The 17,847-nt window shown below is 41.5% G+C and overlaps 1 non-coding gene and 1 pseudogene across 1 annotated transcript; one reads left to right on the forward strand and one right to left on the reverse strand.

Moving 5' to 3' along the window:
• The first annotated feature begins 7,867 nt into the window (after positions 1-7,867).
• LOC118677787 lies at positions 7,868-7,974 on the forward strand. Its single transcript, XR_004974513.1, has one exon. It is a non-coding gene; the product is annotated as a U6 spliceosomal RNA (small nuclear RNA).
• A 3,846-nt stretch (positions 7,975-11,820) lies between these two features.
• Positions 11,821-12,462, reverse strand: LOC118675521 (annotated as a pseudogene).
• Positions 12,463-17,847: the final 5,385 nt, after the last annotated feature.

Raw genomic sequence — 17,847 nt, forward strand, 5'->3', positions numbered from 1 at the left:
TGTTCATGGAAAATAATACAATAATAAATAATACAGGAACAAACTTTTATGCCCTCACAACTGTGACCCACCCTGTACTTCGTCTTTCAAGCATCCTGTAAGATAGGCACGCTCCTACATTTATAAGGGAAGGCAAGGTCAGACATGTGCCCAGGCCCCTGCTGCCAATAACTGTAGCCAGGACTCACGCTCAGGCTTTCCTGACTGCAGCGGAGTGTGCTCCTGGATGTCAACCACCTGTTTCCTGAGTGAGCTTGCTTGTTTTTGTCTTGTATTTAAGAGTGGCCTCACATAAAAAATGGTCCCCCTACGTGACATTCCGCTTTACACGGTACTGTTCTTAGTTTTCCCTTTGCTTACGCAAAGGAAGCTGCTAGAGGAAAGTCTGAGCCTTGATACTCCTCCGAAACTATTCTCATTTATAGACAAAATAAAAGGCTGTTCATGCACTATAGGCTGGCCTGAGTCCTGGCTAATCTATGGAGAAGGGAATCTCATGTCCCTCACCAACCCTTTCGTGTCCATGGTTTTAAGCCCTTAAAGGGACCATTACCCTTTAGCCACCCTCACCCATGGTGCTCACAGGTAGGTCAGGGCTCCTGGGAGCCTCACTTCTTTCCTGAGATTAGAACAAAGTGCTTGCTGCAACCCCAGACAAGGCCCTGTGATAAACTGGTCCTTCCTAAAGTGCTGGTAGGTGAACCAATGGTGATGTGCACCTACACAGGGTAACCCTGACTTGACACCATCTCTTTATATTATATCACCAGGATTCTGAATGCCAAATCCACACCTTAGCCTGCCATCTGATGTGGTGGCGCTGCTTATCATACACAGTTCTGGCCAACTCGGGAGACTAGCTTCCTGTCTTCCTCACCTTCCCCAGGCCATTCCCCGTCCCCCTCCAGAAGCCACGCTCAGATGTGCCCCCCTCTTCCCCCCTTCCCTACCTGACCCCCAACCCCCATTGGGAAGGGAAAGGAAAGGAGCAATGGGTGAGAGAGGTACTGCTGTGGTTTTTTTCTGCCACTCAAAATGTTGAGACAATAATGTTAGAAAGATACCTGTGCAAATCCATACATAGGGCTTTTACAAAATTTAACTTACTGGAACCTACGTTCAGTATTTGACTTGAGCAGTTTGTCTAAACAATTTACCGGCATGCTGGGGGTATTTGCTCAAATCATAAACATCACAAATTTCCAAGTGTTATGGTATAGGCATTCTGAGCAGTTGCTGGTTATTGCTATTTCATGCTAAGCGCTTTACATGCATTGTCTAATTAAATCCTTAACAATTACCCTAAATGATAGATATTTCAATTACCTTGCCTCCTTGTATTTAGGAACTGAAATAATCCGGTTTACGTGAACTGTTTTCATGGACCTATAGGGATTAATCAGGAAATGAAAAATGGCCTTTTTGGTACCTTTCTTTAGTTTGAGCTCTCCATCCTCATTAGTAGGTAAAGCAACATATTTGCTCCCGCCTGGCACCTTTGCTTTTGGCGCTCTGGTTCTGAGACAGGAAATGGGCCCTCCCTGGGTCCCAGTGGTAGTTGCACACTGTATACACCAGCCGTGGGCAAACTACGGCCCGCGGGCCAGATCCGGCCCGTTTGAAATGAATAAAAACTATTGAAAAAAAAGACCGTACCCTTTTATGTAATGATGTTTACTTTGAATTTATATTAGTTCACACAAACACTCCATCCATGCTTTTGTTCCGGCCCTCCGGTCCAGTTTAAGAACCCATTGTGGCCCTCGAGTCAAAAAGTTTGCCCACCCCTGGTATACACAGAGGGCATATGTCTCATCTGTACTCTGCCTGTGTTACAGGATCCTGGGAGGCATCCGTATCTACCGGATGAATTTTGCTTATCACCTTTCCCTGAACAGACAGCAGTTACATTTTCTTGCTGCAGTTAATTTTGCCGGAGAGGCCATTCATAAGGCAGATCATGTTCACTGTATGAATTGCTTCTCTCTTCCCCTCCATTTTGAGTAACTCCCTTGTGTCTGATTGGTGTCTCAAAAGAAGAATGTGGTCTGGTCCTAAGTTATCACCCCTTTTCCGTACATAACGGGCCCAGTCTGGTTTCCAGGGGAGAAGTGTGCAAGACCCAGATGTCGGGGACCCATGAGGCCATATTTCAGCCGTGAAGAAATATCTGCTTCCTGCACCTGTTGAGATGTATTATAATTACAGTTGTTTATAAGTGCCATATCTTATCTTTCTTTTAGCAAATTGCACAGTTCTTGCCAAAATAAATGCCATTATCTAATTACTGTGTGTGTGAGACAGAATGACAAAGAGAGAGAGATGGTAAAACATTTCCAAAAAGGAGAAAGCTCTTGTATGGCATGGATATTCCTTCCTTCCTTAGTGATAATTAGGCTATCCCAAGAAGTTCTGTATCTTTGAAAGAAAAGATTTCCTGCTTAAAAACTCTTCGAGCATCAGTGCACCCAGATGATTCTCCCTGGGGTTAGTGTGTGTCTAACTCCATTTCATCAAAACTTTTTCTTTATTTTAAAGCTTTGGCTATACAGTCAGAAATGTACTCAGTAAAAACAAACTGAATTGTATTTAATTTATAGAAAAGGGAAGAAAAACAAAAACTCAGTCTTTATGTCAGCGCCAAGGCGTCAGGGGTCAGAGGGCCTTTCTGGTTTTAGGAGAATTTGTACTACTGATTTTTATATACTCTTGTTTTTGAGATGAACAGATCTCTGGGGGAAATTGAGTTCCAATGGCATTTCACTGTGATCCCTCTCACGCTCAAATCAGTTCTCCAACCCAAGGACAACTTGTCTCTGGTTTACTGCCCTGTGAACCCTCAGCTCGCTTTCCCAGAAGTCATGTGTTTACGATGAGTCAGTGCTTTCCTTCAGGGAGAGCCCTCGGCCTTCTTGATTTGAGTATATATGCTTAATGCAGACTATAAAAACCTAATCTGTAAGTGTTTTAACTGTTCATTGTATTATTAGTTTTACTATCTTGCTTGAAGCTTATTCAAACTTTTTGATTTGATAGAAATAAAGTTTTCTGCTTATAACTAGTGAATTCATTTAACATTTGGATAGCTTTTTACACTTGACCATCTGCATCTTCACAGATATTCTCATTCGTGCCGCTGCAAGCACTCCACTATCCACAGTTTTATCTCCAGATCACAGATTGGGAAAACAGAGAACATGGTGTTGCCTGGATAAGGCAGGGCAAGATCCTGAACCCGAGAGTTAGGATCCCCAGTCTCATTTTCTTTCCTGCTGCGCCATGTTGCCTCATTTTGTGTACCCTCCAGTACCTTGTTTGTCCAGCACTTTATTTTTCACATGTTCATGGACATGAAAATTTTATTTGTGAAACAACTGGATGATGTGAGCAGGTCACATCATCACATCCTACACAGATCCCATCCTATAGATTAGGAGATGGATCAAAGTATGTGACTTTCAGGTCACAGTGTTTGGGGCTACTCAGCAGAAGAAGAAACCTCAGCAGGCCCATCTGGCGGGGTTGGCACCAGGGAGGAAATCGAGCCTCCACTGGAGGAGCCCCCTGCAATAGGGAGGGAGCAAAGGCTCTGGCTTCTCCCAACCTCACACTCCCCTTTCTCCCATGGGTGGGTGGGTGCGTGCGGGCTTCCCCTTAGCAGAAGCCAGCTGACAGAAGCCTGAGAAACGTGTTCTACAGGTTTCCACGCCCCTGGAAAGGTGAACTGGATATGATGGCAAGTGGTGAATTGAATTAAAGTTCAAGCCATTCATCTCTTTGTTGTTGTTAATCCTCTCCCGAGGATAGCTTTTCATTGCTTTTTAGAGGGAGTGAAAGGGAGGGAGAGAGACCAAGAGAGAGAGAAAGAAACATCCATGTGAGAGAGACACATCGATTGGTTGCCTTCCCCATGCTCCCCAACCAGGGCCAGGGATTGAGCCCGCAACCGAAGTAAGTGTCCTTGATTGGAATCAAACCCAGGACCCTTCAGTCGGAGGGCTGATGCTCTATCCACTTAGCCAAACTAGGGCAAGCCATTTGTATTTTAAGAGGATTTTGCATCTTTGCCCCATTGGCTTCTTGCTGGTGCATATGATTTGCTTTAGCCAATGGAATGTGAGAAGAAGTGAAGTGTGTCACTTCGGAGCAGAAGCCTAGAAGTTTCAGGAGCCAGAATGTGGACGCCAATCTTATTCTGCAATGATCCTGGCAGTCTTATGGGACTTTTCTTTCAACCTGGATCCTAAAGTGAAGGCATGGAGTCTGGGATGCAGCCAGTCCACAATGCAAAAATCAACCTTTGTTTTTATAAGCCACTGAGATTTGGTAGCACAGCATACTGTAGCCCAAGCTGACTGATCGAAATGGGCCTAGTGTATGTCATCCAGTTATAGCTTTGATTCTTCATCAAGCACTATTAAGCTCTAGGGATGCAAAGATGAGTAAGACCCAGTTTTTACCCCTTACTTCCTCAGTCTCCTGGAGGGGATGGACATATGATTACATAACTCTACACATAACCGTTGGAGTTATTCACTGACTTATGCCTGAGAGGACACAGAGGGAGTCGCTCTTGGCTGACCAGGTAGAGACCAAAGAAGAGCTCATTGAGCTTAGTGATGCAGGAAAGGGAACCCAAGAGGAGGGAAAGGTATGTGTGTTGGGTGAGGCAGGCCTGGGAGTTGAAGATAAGATTGAGTTGTATTGGGAAGTTGTGTGGACCCGGTCTTAACTGCTCCCAGTCCAGCCCAGTCTATGCCAGAAAGTGATTCATCAGGTTCACACGATAACATTGTAATTGTACTAGAGTCTGGACTAGGATGTGGAAGTTCAACAAAAGGGAATGGTTGGAACAGGAATGAAAAAGAGTCAAATGCCTCCAGGGGAGAAGTCAAGAACCTAAATGACTGAAATGGAGGCAAGTGTGAGGCAGTAGGGAGGGGCAAGGGCTATGAAGAACTATGTCTAACCTGGGAGTCACTGCTCAGCTCTGGATGATTGTTAGCACCTCAGGAATGTTGCCCAATCATTCAATTTGTGAACAGAAACTAGATATGTTTTCTCGGTGAAATCTTCTGTTTAAATGTTTGCAATTTAAATTTCGATAAAATGGCACTGGCCAAACAGCATATCCATTTTGGGGCTTCTGCATTAGAGACATAGGAGGTAGGGATGAGGGGTTCCGTGGCTAGGTAGGTAACTATGAAGTAAAGAGGTCGGCGTTGTAAGGGCAAAGAGTCTGAAGGGGATGATTTTTTAGCTTTGACAACAACAATGACAAAATGCATAGTTATATTCTCTGCTTTATCAGAGAATACCACCTATTCAAAGAAATCACCTGTGTTTTTTACTCCAGAGTTCAACTGAGTGGGGTTTTTCCATATTTATTTCAGCCAGTTAGTACATAAACATCCAATACTAAATAAAAACCATACCTGTACCTGGAGAAACTTATGTAAACTATATGTGTATGTGTGAGTGTTTTATATACATATGTGTGTATACAGGGATGGGCAAACATAGGTTTACAGTTATTTGTATAGAAAATACAATAACTAATAAATAAGAATAAACTTTTGTGTGTATATATAACTAAAAATCTACTTTTGCCACCCCCTGTATATATGTATATGAATGTACAAATAGAATTATGTGTGCATATATGCACATGTGCATGTGTAATAGAAGATAACAGTTAAAATTTATTGAGGGTTTACCTTAGTGCCAGGCAATAGGCCAGCATTGCACAACAGCTACAGATGATGAACCTCAGGCTCAGTGAAATTAAGTTATTAGTTTACCCAGTAAGTGGTAGAATGAAGACTTCAACTCCAATGCTTACTTATGATTAGTCAGCTGTTCTGCCTCATTCTGACTCTCCCTACCCAAAGACTTAGAGCAGTGATGGCCTTTTGAGCTTGGCGTGTCAGTATTTTGAAAAACCCTAACTTAACTCTGGTGCCATGCCACATATAGAAATTTTTTGATATTTGCAACCATAGTAAAACAAAGACAAATTTTTGATATTTATTTTATATATTGAAATGCTATTTAACAAAGAAAAATCAACCAAAAAAATGAGTTCGCATGTCACCTCTGACACGCGTGTCATAGGTTCGCCATCACTGACTTAGAGGGACCACAATTAAGGGCCCTGAAATCAAGGCACCTTTGACCTTGGGCAGAACTTACAGGAATGGGGGTGGAGAGTCCTGCCACTTGGAGGTGACTAGGACATGAGCAGTACTGAGACTCCCCTGTGGCCAGCTTTCCTCCTAGCCAGGATCCTAGGTCAGTTTCTTTAACAAGCCTAGTAGGCCTTCATGAAAGACTAGATCTCATATTCCATCAGGAGTTGACAACTTGCACTTCCCCAGTCTAGGGCCATGCATCTGGAAAAAGGTAATATTTCCTGACAAGGAAGAATCAGGGGAAGAAAAATGAATTGCCCATATTTGGATACGTCAGGGAGGAAACCAGCCACTCACTCTCCTCACAATCATGGTCTTCACATAGAAGGGAACACTCTAGATCCACTGACTATGTCACATGCATCAATCATCCTGGGTACACTGACCATCTCAGACTACTCTGGACATATTGACCATCAGGATATTCTACCCTGGACACATTGATCATATGCACCTACCACAATGAGGAATTCTATCAGTGCAATAAGGTCAGGGAGAATGGGCTGCAGGCTAAAATTGCTTGGAGACCTGAATGAATCATCTTCTATATTTTATCCGTATAAAAATCTTCGCTGTGTTTTTTTTCATATGCAGCCAATAAAACAGCCCAATTATCTAGTGCTCATATGAAAATCTTATCTAACAATTTATGTATCAGCATTTATCAATTGAGGCTAGAGAGTGAGAGCTCTTGGAAGATAATGACAGATGCCTACCATAAACTGAATTTTTCTACACATCTTCCAAAAACCATACATGTCAAGGGCAACAAATAAAATCACAATGAACTCAACACACAACACAATTTTATCTACCATATAACCAGGAAATAGAATGCTGCACACTCCCATTTCATTTGAGTGGGGTAGTGAACAGCTGAAATCAGTAGCACCAGCTATCACACCCATGTGGAAGTAGAGAGTTAAGAAGGAATGTTTTGGCAAAAGGAAAGTGCAATGGTGTCCCAGAGAGTCCACACTAAATAGAGAAATACTGAGAACAGTTATGCTGGATCAGAGCACTGGTTAATGGGGAATTGGAAAAGGGGGGCTTGAAAATACATGAGTTTAAATGTGTAAGTATTGAGAGCACATAGCTTTTGTAAGTGAGCAAGGGAACTAGGTAGGAGCGACATCTTTTTTGGAGACTTGGTGATGAAGAGGAAAAAATAAAGAAGTTGGTGGAAATTAAGGTTCCTGCAGAAATTACTTTCATGAAATCTAAGACATACCAAACTCTCCCTAACCCTTCTCACCCATCAAAGATGCTATTCATCAAAAAAAATTGCATTTCACTGTACCAACTGAAGAGAGCAGTCTTGAACTAAGAAAATAGTAAGACACCCAAATTCTTGAACCACATCAGTAGAAACACCTGGTCCAGGAAAATCCAAGTCTTGGAAATAAACAGAAAAAGGAAGTAAACTCCACATAGAGTTACTCTAAAAAGGAAATCAATTGAGAATCAAAATTCTTCAGCTAATGAAAACACTCAAGACCCAGTCTTAAAGCGGAAGATACTATAGCACAACACTCCAGCACAAACAAATGTTGTTAGACAAGCAATAACAGATATGAAAAAGCACCACAAATCATAAATTCACAAATTCAGAAGAGAAGTGGGCACAAGACAAAAATACATGAAATAAGAATTGATTGAACATAGAAAAGAAAGTGGTGATCGCTTTGGCAGCACATATACTAAAATTGGAACGATACAGAGAAGATTAGCATGGCCCCTGCGCAAGGATGACACGCAAATTCGTGAAGCGTTCCATATTTTTAAGGCTGGGGAGGGTGGGAAGGTGGGAGGGCATGAGGGGGGTGGGTAAGAGATCAACCAAAGGACTTGTATGCATGCATATAAGCATAACCAATGGACATAAGACACTAGGGGGTAGGGGAGGCCAGGGGATTGTCAAGGGTGGGGGGATAAAAAGGAGACATATGTAATACTCTTTGTAATACTTTAAGCAATAATAAAAAGAAAAGAAAAGAAAAGAAAAGAAAGTGAAGGAAAAGACAATGATCTCAAAATTAGGACTAAATTAAAAGATGCACAAAAAGGTAAAAGTTTTTAAAAATATACAATATAAACATGGAAAAGTGAAATGAAAATTTCCAAGAGACTAAAACAAAATTGGAAAAATCAAAAAGCTCAGAAAGAAAATAATAGCTATAGAAGGCAAAGAAGATCTAACACACTTATAACTGAATTCTCTAAAGAAGAAAAACAAAATAATACATCAAAACCAAGATTAAAAGCTATAATCCACTAAAAACGTACAAAAAATAAATAAATTCTGAATCTACATATTGGAAGAATACACAGTGGAATTATGAAATTGACTCAGTAAAGTCAACTTTAGGACATTCTACTATGTCCAAGAAAATTCCTGTAAACCTGCTGCCAAAAACACCAAGGAATTCGATATATGAATCAAAAAGTGAAGCAACGTTTTCATCATGGAAGGAAATTCTGAATCAAGAATTTTATATCCAGCCAAGCTGACCTTCAATTATCAAACAAATGTGGCAAAAAAAAAAATGTTTATAGAGAGAAACCAAGATGGCGGCATAGGTAAACACTGGAAATTGCTACCTCCCACAACAATCTCAAAAATACAACGAAAAGACAAAACGGACATCATCCAGAACGACAGGAAGGCTGGCTGAGTGGAAATTCTACAACTAGAAGGAAAGAGAAAAGCACACTGAGACTCAAGGGAGCTGCGGAAGTAAAGTGCAGAGGTACAGAGGCTCGAGTGCACCTGAGAATGCAGCTGTCTTTTTGAATTGGGAGGGAGCCACAAGCTCCCGACTGCTCTGAACTCCAGTTCCGGGAAGTCTCTCGGGACCTAGGACTCATAGAGAGAGAAACTGGACTGTCTGGCAGCAGGCAGAACTCAGAACTTGAGGGCGGTTTTCCCTCAGAGGTGCTTGCAGCGATTACCATGGGACACTGAGGCACAGGGCCTCTTAGGGCAGGGCTGAGGATCTGCCATAGCTGCTTGCTCCGCTCTGTTGATTCCCTGAGATCCCGTCCCACCCAGGCTGTGGCAGAGGCTTTTGCATATGAATGCCCTGGCCCTTTGCAATCTAAAATTACCTAACAAACTGCAGCTGGGCCAGACAGAACCAGAACTTCCAAGAGAAGGCCCAAGGCCCCACAGCAGCTTGCATTGCTTCACAGCTGGGCCTCATCTGGGCACCTCCAAACCCCAAAAAAGGAAGGGGAATCTGCAGATCTCTTCGTAGCTCCTGCTGGGTAGCCTCAGGAAAAGGCTAAATTAGCACCTCCTTAGATCCAAGAGCCAGTGTACCCAGTGGTCAGAGTGAGACCATCCAGATTACAACTCCTCAGATCCATAAGGGACACACTCAGGGGGCAGACTCAGTGAGCACCAAAGCCCCACTGAAGCAAGTCTTGCCCCAGAAGGGTGTCTTCAGCACAGAAGTTCTCCCACTGCAGACACAGCTGATTCTCACTGCCAATTGGCCTGGAGGTCAATTCCTCCCAGTGATCCTACAACAACCAAGGCTTAAGGACAACAAGACTACAACAAGACTGTGCACAAAGCCTACAAAGGGGTGCACCAAGAGTGTCCACCTCAGGTAATTGGGGAGGCTGAGCCACTGGGCCCTACAGGACACCTAGCACAGAAAGCCACTCTACCAACACAGGGAAGCATAAAAAATGCAGAGACAAAGAAACAGGTCACAAATGACAGAAATGGAGGAAAGCAAACGACTGGATATAGAGCTCAAAACCATGGTTATAAGGTTTTTCAAGAATTTTCTGGAAACCGCCGATAAATTTAGTGAGACCCTGGAGGATATGAAAAAAGACCAACTAGAAATTAAGCATACACTGACTGAAATAAAGAATAATATACAGAGATCCAACAGCAGACAAAAGGATCCCAAGAATCAAGTCAAAGATTTGAAATATGAAGAAACAAAAAATACCCAACTGGAAAAGCAAAAAGAAAAAAGAATCCAAAAATATGAAGATAGTGTAAGGAGCCTCTGAGACAACTTCAACTGAACCAACATCCAACATCCATCTGGGGTACCAGAAGAAGAGAGAGGGCAAGATATTGAAAACCTATTTGAAGAAATAATGACAGAAAACTTCCCCCACCTGGTGAAAGAAATAGACTTACAAGTCCAGGAAGCTCAGAGAACCCCAAACAAAAGGAACCCAAAGAGGACCACACCAAGACACATCATAATTAAAATGCCAAGAGCAAAAGACAAAGAGAGAATCTTAAAAGCAGCAAGAGAAAAAAAGTCAGTTACCTACAAGGAGTACCCATACAACTGTCAGCTGATTTCTCAACAGAAACTATGCAGGCCAGAAGAGAGTGGCAAGAAATATTCAAAGTGATGAATAGCAAGAACCTACAACCAAGATTACTTTATCCAGAAAAGCTATCATTCAGAATTGAAGGTGAGATAAAGAGCTTCACAGATAAGGAAAAGCTAAAGGAGTTCCTCACCACCAAACCAGCATTATATGAAATGCTGAAAGGTATTCTTTAAGAAGAGAAAGAAGAAAAAGGTGAAGATAAAATTTATGAACAGCAAATACATATCTATTAACAAGTGAATCTAAAAATCAAGTAAATAAAAAATCTGATGAACAGAGTAAACTGGTGAATATAATAGAACCAGGGGCATGGAAAGGGAGTAGACTAACAATTCTTGGGGGGAAAGGGGTGTGGGGGTGCAGGAAGAGACTGGACAAAAATCGTACACCTATGGATGAGGACAGTGGGAGGGGTAAGGGCAGAGGATGGGGTGGGAACTGGGTCGAGGAGAGCTATGGGGGAAACATACTGTAATAATCTGAACAATAAAGATTTAATTTAAAAAAATGTTTATAGTTGCTGACTCTGGGAGAAGGGCACCAGAGGCAGTATTCCTGTAGCTTTCCTGTAGATGGGAAAAATTTCTAAATACTACATTGGGGAAATTTTTTTAAATTTAAACAAGTATTGGCTATTTACAGATCTCTTATTTCCTCCCTCTCCCCAGCCCCTGACAACAACTAATTTACTTTATGCCTATAGGTTTGTCTATTCTGGACTTTTTCAGTATAGAAATTTCTTTTATAAATCAAATCATACAAGTGGCCTTTTGTGACTGGCTTTTTCACTTAGCACCATATTTTTAGGTGTATCCATGTTTTAGCATGGATCAGTACTTTCTTCCTTTTTATGGCCAAATAATATTCTGTTGTATGGATGTACCACATTTTGTCCATTCATCAATGGACATGGGTTATTTCCACTTTTTGGCTATCATGAATAATGCTGCTATGAATATTTGTGTACACACTTTTATGTGGACATATGTTTTTAATTCGTTGGGATATCTATATAAAAGTCAAATGACTAGATCATATGGCAACTGTTTAACTTTTTTAGGAACATCCAAACTGTTTCCAAAAGTGACTGCACCATTTTCCATACCTACAAGCAATGAATGTGGGTTTCAATTTCTTCACATCCTTGACAATACTTGCTTTTGTGTCCTTTTGATTCTAGCCATCTTTCTCTGTGTGAAGTGGCATCTCATTTTGATTTACATTTCCCTAATGATATTGAACATATTTTAATATTTCATTATTGGCTATTTGTATATCTTCCTTTCTTAGTACCTTGTTTCTTCAGCACAATATGCTGGGTTTTGTGTTGCACAACACATGGAGTCACAAGACGCTGAATCTTGTGTGCTTTCATCCTAGGTTTCTTACCTTCTTTGTTTAGGGCCTTTCTCAAAACATATTGGCAGACCTCATCTTCTTTAGAGAGATTGAAAAGTTTGCAAATTCTGCAAGCTCTTTGGCCCCAGGCAAAAAGGCATAGTAGTATCAGTGAGACCAGGAATATCCCCTCTCTCTCTCTCTTTTTTTTTTTTTTTTTTTTACTATGACCAAGCTGAGAACAGAGATTGGCATGCACAATGCAAACCTCAAACAGATTTGTGCTTTCTTTCTCCAGCCCTCCTTGGTCTATAATAGGATTGCCCCTTACTCAGTAGCAGATGGACATGGCCATGGGTCAAGACACCCTGCTTCATGAGGGAACCTCATTTGTCGTTCCCACCACTAATTTGAACCACACAAGCCTCCATTCTTCTCCCAGAGCATCAGCAGCAACTTCTATGGCCCTACGCTTCTCATAAAAGATACTAAGTTTGTATTCATTGACCACTTCAATGAGTTTCTGGCAGCAAGTGGCTAGGAAAGAGAGGTTCAGCTTCATCCTGAAGCAGCCAACTGCCTCTGAGGTGCCACAAAACAGAGAAGCGTTCTTTATATATATACTCTTATCAGATATAAGATTTTCAATATTTTCTCCCATTATGTGGGTTGTTTTTCATGTTTTTTTGATAGTGTTCTTGGAAGCACAAAAGTTTTAATTGTGATGAAGTCCAATTTACCTATTTTTTTATTTATTGTGTTTTTTGTGTCATATTTAAGAAACAATTACATAAGTCATAGTCGCACAGATTTGTCTGTATATTTTCTTCTAAGAAGGTTATAGTTCTCACATTTAAGGCTTTGGTCTATTTTGAGTTAATTTTTATATATGATGTGAGATAGCTTGGCAGGGGGTCTAACAATTCTTTTGCATGTGGCAATATAGTCTTCTCAGCACCATGTGTTGGAATTGTCTTGATTTGTTGAAAATCAACTAACCATAGATATATGGTTTTATTTCTGGAGTCTCAAGTCTACCTCATTGATCTATATGTCCAGCCTTATGCCAGTAGCTTTGCTATACATTTTGAAATAGAAAATGTGGGTTCTTCAACCTTATTCTTCTCTTTCAATAATGTTTTGGCTTTCTCTGGCCTGTTGCTCAATTGATGGAAGGGTCAGGGTTTTGATTCCCGGTCAAGGACCTATACCTTGGTTGTAGGCTTGATCCCTGGCCCATGGGGCATGTGCAGGAGGCAACCAATTGATGTGTTTCTCTCACATCAAAATCTCTCTCTCTCCTCTCCTCCTGCCTCTCCTCCACTCTCTCTAAAAACAAACAAACAAACAAAAAACAATGGAAAAAATATCCTTGCATGACGATGAAAAATAAGAATGTTTTGGCTCTTCTGGGCCCCTTACATTCCTAGAAGAATTTTAGGATCAGTGTCTCCTTGTCAATTTGTGCAAAAAAGATAGGTGGGATTTTGATAGGGATTGTGTTTAATCTGTGGATACATTTGTGAAGTATTATTATTTTCATATTATCATGTCTGATTCTGGGTCTTCCCTTCCCGTTAACCCAGAGGTTTTCCCTGCTTCTTCTTCAATCCCAGGACTCATTTTGCTGCTCCTGCTTCCCACCAACACACTGGAATGTCTGAGAGACTGTCTACGGGCAACTTCCCAGGATGCTAGTTCAGAGACAGGCCTCTGAGCCCCTCACTCCAGGACCTTCCCAAACCTGTGTCCTCACCACTTTATCTCAGTCTCTCTGCTCCCCATCTCCCATGGTAGTGTCCAAGGGTAGGGAAAATGACAAGTGGGCAATCCCTCTGTCTGAAAATGCTCTACTTTTCTTATTTATTATGTTTCTTCAAAGGCTTTGTATATACCAGGATTCATTCTCATTCCAAAGGTTTTAGACTTTTGAAAACCAAAAGTGAGAAGACTCTCACAACCCTCTATATTTGTCTTTTATTTTCCTTCTCTCACTGTGGCAATGAGCACAAAAGAGACAAGCTGGGTGAACTAGAGAATTGTAGCAAGGGAGGAATTTGCCTAATATTTCAAAATATTTTCTTGTGATATTTTTTACCCATATTTGTACTGATGTAGAAGAAAGATCTGGAAAGGTATACATCAAACAGTTAATAGTGACTGCTTCTTGGGAAGGCCATGAAAAGTGGGGAGCTGAAACTTGCCATATGCCTGGAGGGAGACAGAACTTGACATCTGTGAACCCCACTGATGATTCCACATACTCCAAACCAGAGGCTCTGAAAAAGCGGCATGCACAAGAGGTATTCCTCTTTCCACTCTGTGCTTATTGATATGTTTTGTTAAAATATATACACATGTTTTTATTGATTTTTAGAGAGAGAGGAAGAGAGAGGGATAGAAACATCAGTGATGAGAGAGAGTCATCCATTGGCGGCCTCCTGCATGCCCCCCCCCACTGGGGATCCAGCCCACAACCTGGACATGTGCCCTGACCGGAAATCAAACCGAGACCTCCTGGTTCATAGGTTGATGCTCAACCACTGAGTCACACCGGCCAGACTGCTTGTTGATTATTTACAAGGAGAGTGGGTATCTCCTGTCTTTCACCTTCTCCTGACTGGGGATATAATTAATAAGTAATGAATTCATCAAATGAGTTTCTGATCTATATTTAATTTCTAATTGGAATCTTCAGTGCATGCCCTCTCTCTCCCCCTGCCAAAGAAAAAAACCATATTTTATCTCCATTGTTTCAAACACCTCCTGTGTTGAATTTTGTTTTTGTCACCAAAGCTATGAGGAGTAGTAAAGTAAACTCATATATTCTCTCCTTCACCATTCTTGACCATCTTTTGATTTTGGTCTAAACAGGGAGGTGAAGGAGGGGGGAAAGCAAAGGGTCAGGACCCAGTAGAACATGTAGTCCCAGAACAACTTTCCTGACAAGACAGTGCAAGCAAAGCAGATCTATGTATCTGGAGCAAGGTCACATTTGTTTCATGATATACAGACCTCTGTTCTTAGCCTTGGATGCTTCAATGACATGGAAATAAAATCATAGTGACTATGTTCACGGCTGGGAGGGATCACTGTCTTGATAAAAGACTCAAAATTTCAAAAGACCTTGAGTCTAGGTCAAAACAACAAAATGTAACTTAATGGAAATGAATGCCAAGTCTTACATTTAGGTTTAAAAAATTCAGTTTCAGAAGTATAGCATAGGAGGAACATGGCTTATAACAAGTATTATGAAAAACACTCTGAGATTGTAGATGACACTATACTAGTCCAACCTAATGTTAAAAAATCCTCCATCACCCCCCTCCAAAACAACAACAAAAAAAATGGCAACTAATATAATCTTAGCTCCTATAATAGAAATGTAGTATTGTGTTTAGATTAATGGAGGCATCATATCATGTCACTGTACTCAGCTTTGGAAGTATTTCCAGATTTGTTGTTAATGAAAAATATGCACAATATGCAGCCTATGATACATACCATTTATGGGAAAAAAAAGTGTGTGTGTGTAATTTTATAAATGTAATCTCACTTTTCATCTTTAAACTCTCCCTCTGAGACAGATATTAATTTCCCAGTTTTACAGGGGAGAAAACTAAGTCACAGAAGGCCAGTAACTTGCCCAGAAGTGAGCAAGTCTGAGCCTTTAATCAGTCTTCTCCACTGTTCCTAAGCTCTAGATATTACAGGGAAGACAGGGGAGGCAGATTCTGAAAAGGTTCCTTCGAGGGGGATGCCTGGACCGTGTTAGGCTGCACATGAAGTTCCGGGTCAGAAAACATTTTGAGGCAGAGACCGTTTCTTCTCCCGGGTATCACTTTGGTTACAGCTTCTGTCTGGTGACCCCAACCCCTGGATTGTTGTAACTCCTCCTTTTGCCCTTCTAGCTCAGAGCGTTAGTGACTGACTTTCTACTGTTGTTATTCTCCGGACTAACTCATGATCACCACTTCCCTGCAATAAAGTCTCTTTGTTCTGATTAAATTGAAGACAGAGCACATATATATTTCTTGAGAACCCCCTCTTCGCCAAATCTGCTGCTGACTGCAGGGAATCCTGTGATTTAAGCCAAGTGTCAGATGCAAAAATGGGGAGCCTTAGTCTGTGAAGGAAAGACAGATGTTTAAGCACATATTTTCGATACAATATGAAAAGAGCTATGACAGAGCTATGTGTAAGATTTTGTAGGAGCACAAGATCAAAGTCCATTGGCCAAGCAAGAGCAATGGCCGTCTCCTATATCTTCCATCTGTCCTCTGGAGGCCAGTGAATGATAAATCATCGTGTCTGGACTTTGAGAGCATGGATTCAATACCTCAAGGCTGACTTTCCCCACCCCTGTTTGCATCATCCCTCTCTGCCCCATAAAAAGGATAAGAATCTGTAGGATAATAATCCCAATTGTTCATTTACTCTGTATAACTTTGTGTAGTTACTTAGCCTCTCTCAGCCCCTGTTTATCCATTAGTAAATGGATCAGTAATGGCTGCCATCATTTACCATTGGCTCCCATTTCCCTCAGAGGGAACAGCCCAGCAGTAGCCTACCAAGCTCTCCTCAATCCCTCGCCATGGCAACACCCAACCTCTTCTGCAGCAGACCTCCTCGCTCCCTCTATTCTACCCCCTCCTGTCCCCCAGCTGTTCCTTAACCCTACCAGGCTTGCTCCCGAGCTACCAAGGTGGGCCTTTAATGCAAGGGGTCCTTCTGCCTGAAACCCTCTTCCCTGCAGAGCTGACTTGCTGGTTTATTTCTCTTCCTACAAGACTTTGCTCAAATTTTTCCTCTCCACCAGGTCAAACATGACCACCCTATTTATAACTTCAACCGGCCCCAGGGCCTCCCCACCAGCCTTGGATGCTTCAGTGACATGGAAGCATCTTGTTGTGAACAAGAAGGCAAATATTATTATACCCAATTTACAGATGAGGAAAGGGAAGCTCAGCTAATTAGGTACCTTCGTATAAGGACATTAAAATGGCAAGGAAACTAGGCTCAATCCAGGATTTTGTTACCATTCCCTCGCCCTGCTCTACTTTTTCTTTTATTCATAGCACTTATATCTTCTGTCAAACTTCACAGCCTACTTACTTTACCTATTGTTCACTGTCTGCACCCCCTGCGCCCTAGAGGAATGTGGCTCCATAGAACAGGAATCCGTATCTGATTCATTCCTCATGGATCAAAAGAGTCTACAATAGTGCCTGACACACAGTAGGTACTTAGTTGATGCTCATAGGTTGTTGTCAATAAATAAGTCATGTCTGAGCCCTGATATCTCAGTTGGTTAGAGTGTTGTCCCAATACACCAAGGTTTCAGGTTTGATCCTCGATCAGGGCACATATGAGAATCAACCAATGACTGCATAAGTGGAACAACAAATCCATCTCTCTCTCTCCCTCTCTACCTCCCTCCCTTTATCTTTCTCTCTAAAATCAAGAAATAACATTTAAAAATTAGGTCATGTCTGTAACGTTCTTAGCACAGTGCATAGCATCAGGTATTATAAAAACCCCAGCTCACACTTATTCATTGCCAGGTGCTGTTCTCAGTGTTTACACACAACTCATTAAGTTTTCACAACAGTCGTAGGAAGTGGGCGCTTATTATTCTGATTTACAGATGAGAAATTCGGCACAGAGATGTTATTGCAACTCTCTAATGTCCCCGTGCCAGTAGACTTTAGTCAGGAACAGTGTGGCACCAGGGTTTGTGCTTTTAATAGCTATGCCATACTGCCTTTCTCACTAAACATTTTTTTTAATATTTTCAGGTCAATTTAAAAATGAATCAACATTTTTGAAGGTCTGAATTAGTACTATAACAAGGCACATTATAATAACATTATAATGCATGCAGTAGGCACACAAATGCCATACTGGACTTTCTACCTCTTCTTTTCATCTTCCCTTCACACTCCAT

This window comes from Myotis myotis, unplaced genomic scaffold (genome assembly GCF_014108235.1).
Source record: "Myotis myotis isolate mMyoMyo1 unplaced genomic scaffold, mMyoMyo1.p scaffold_m19_p_2, whole genome shotgun sequence".
NCBI lineage: Eukaryota > Metazoa > Chordata > Mammalia > Chiroptera > Vespertilionidae > Myotis > Myotis myotis.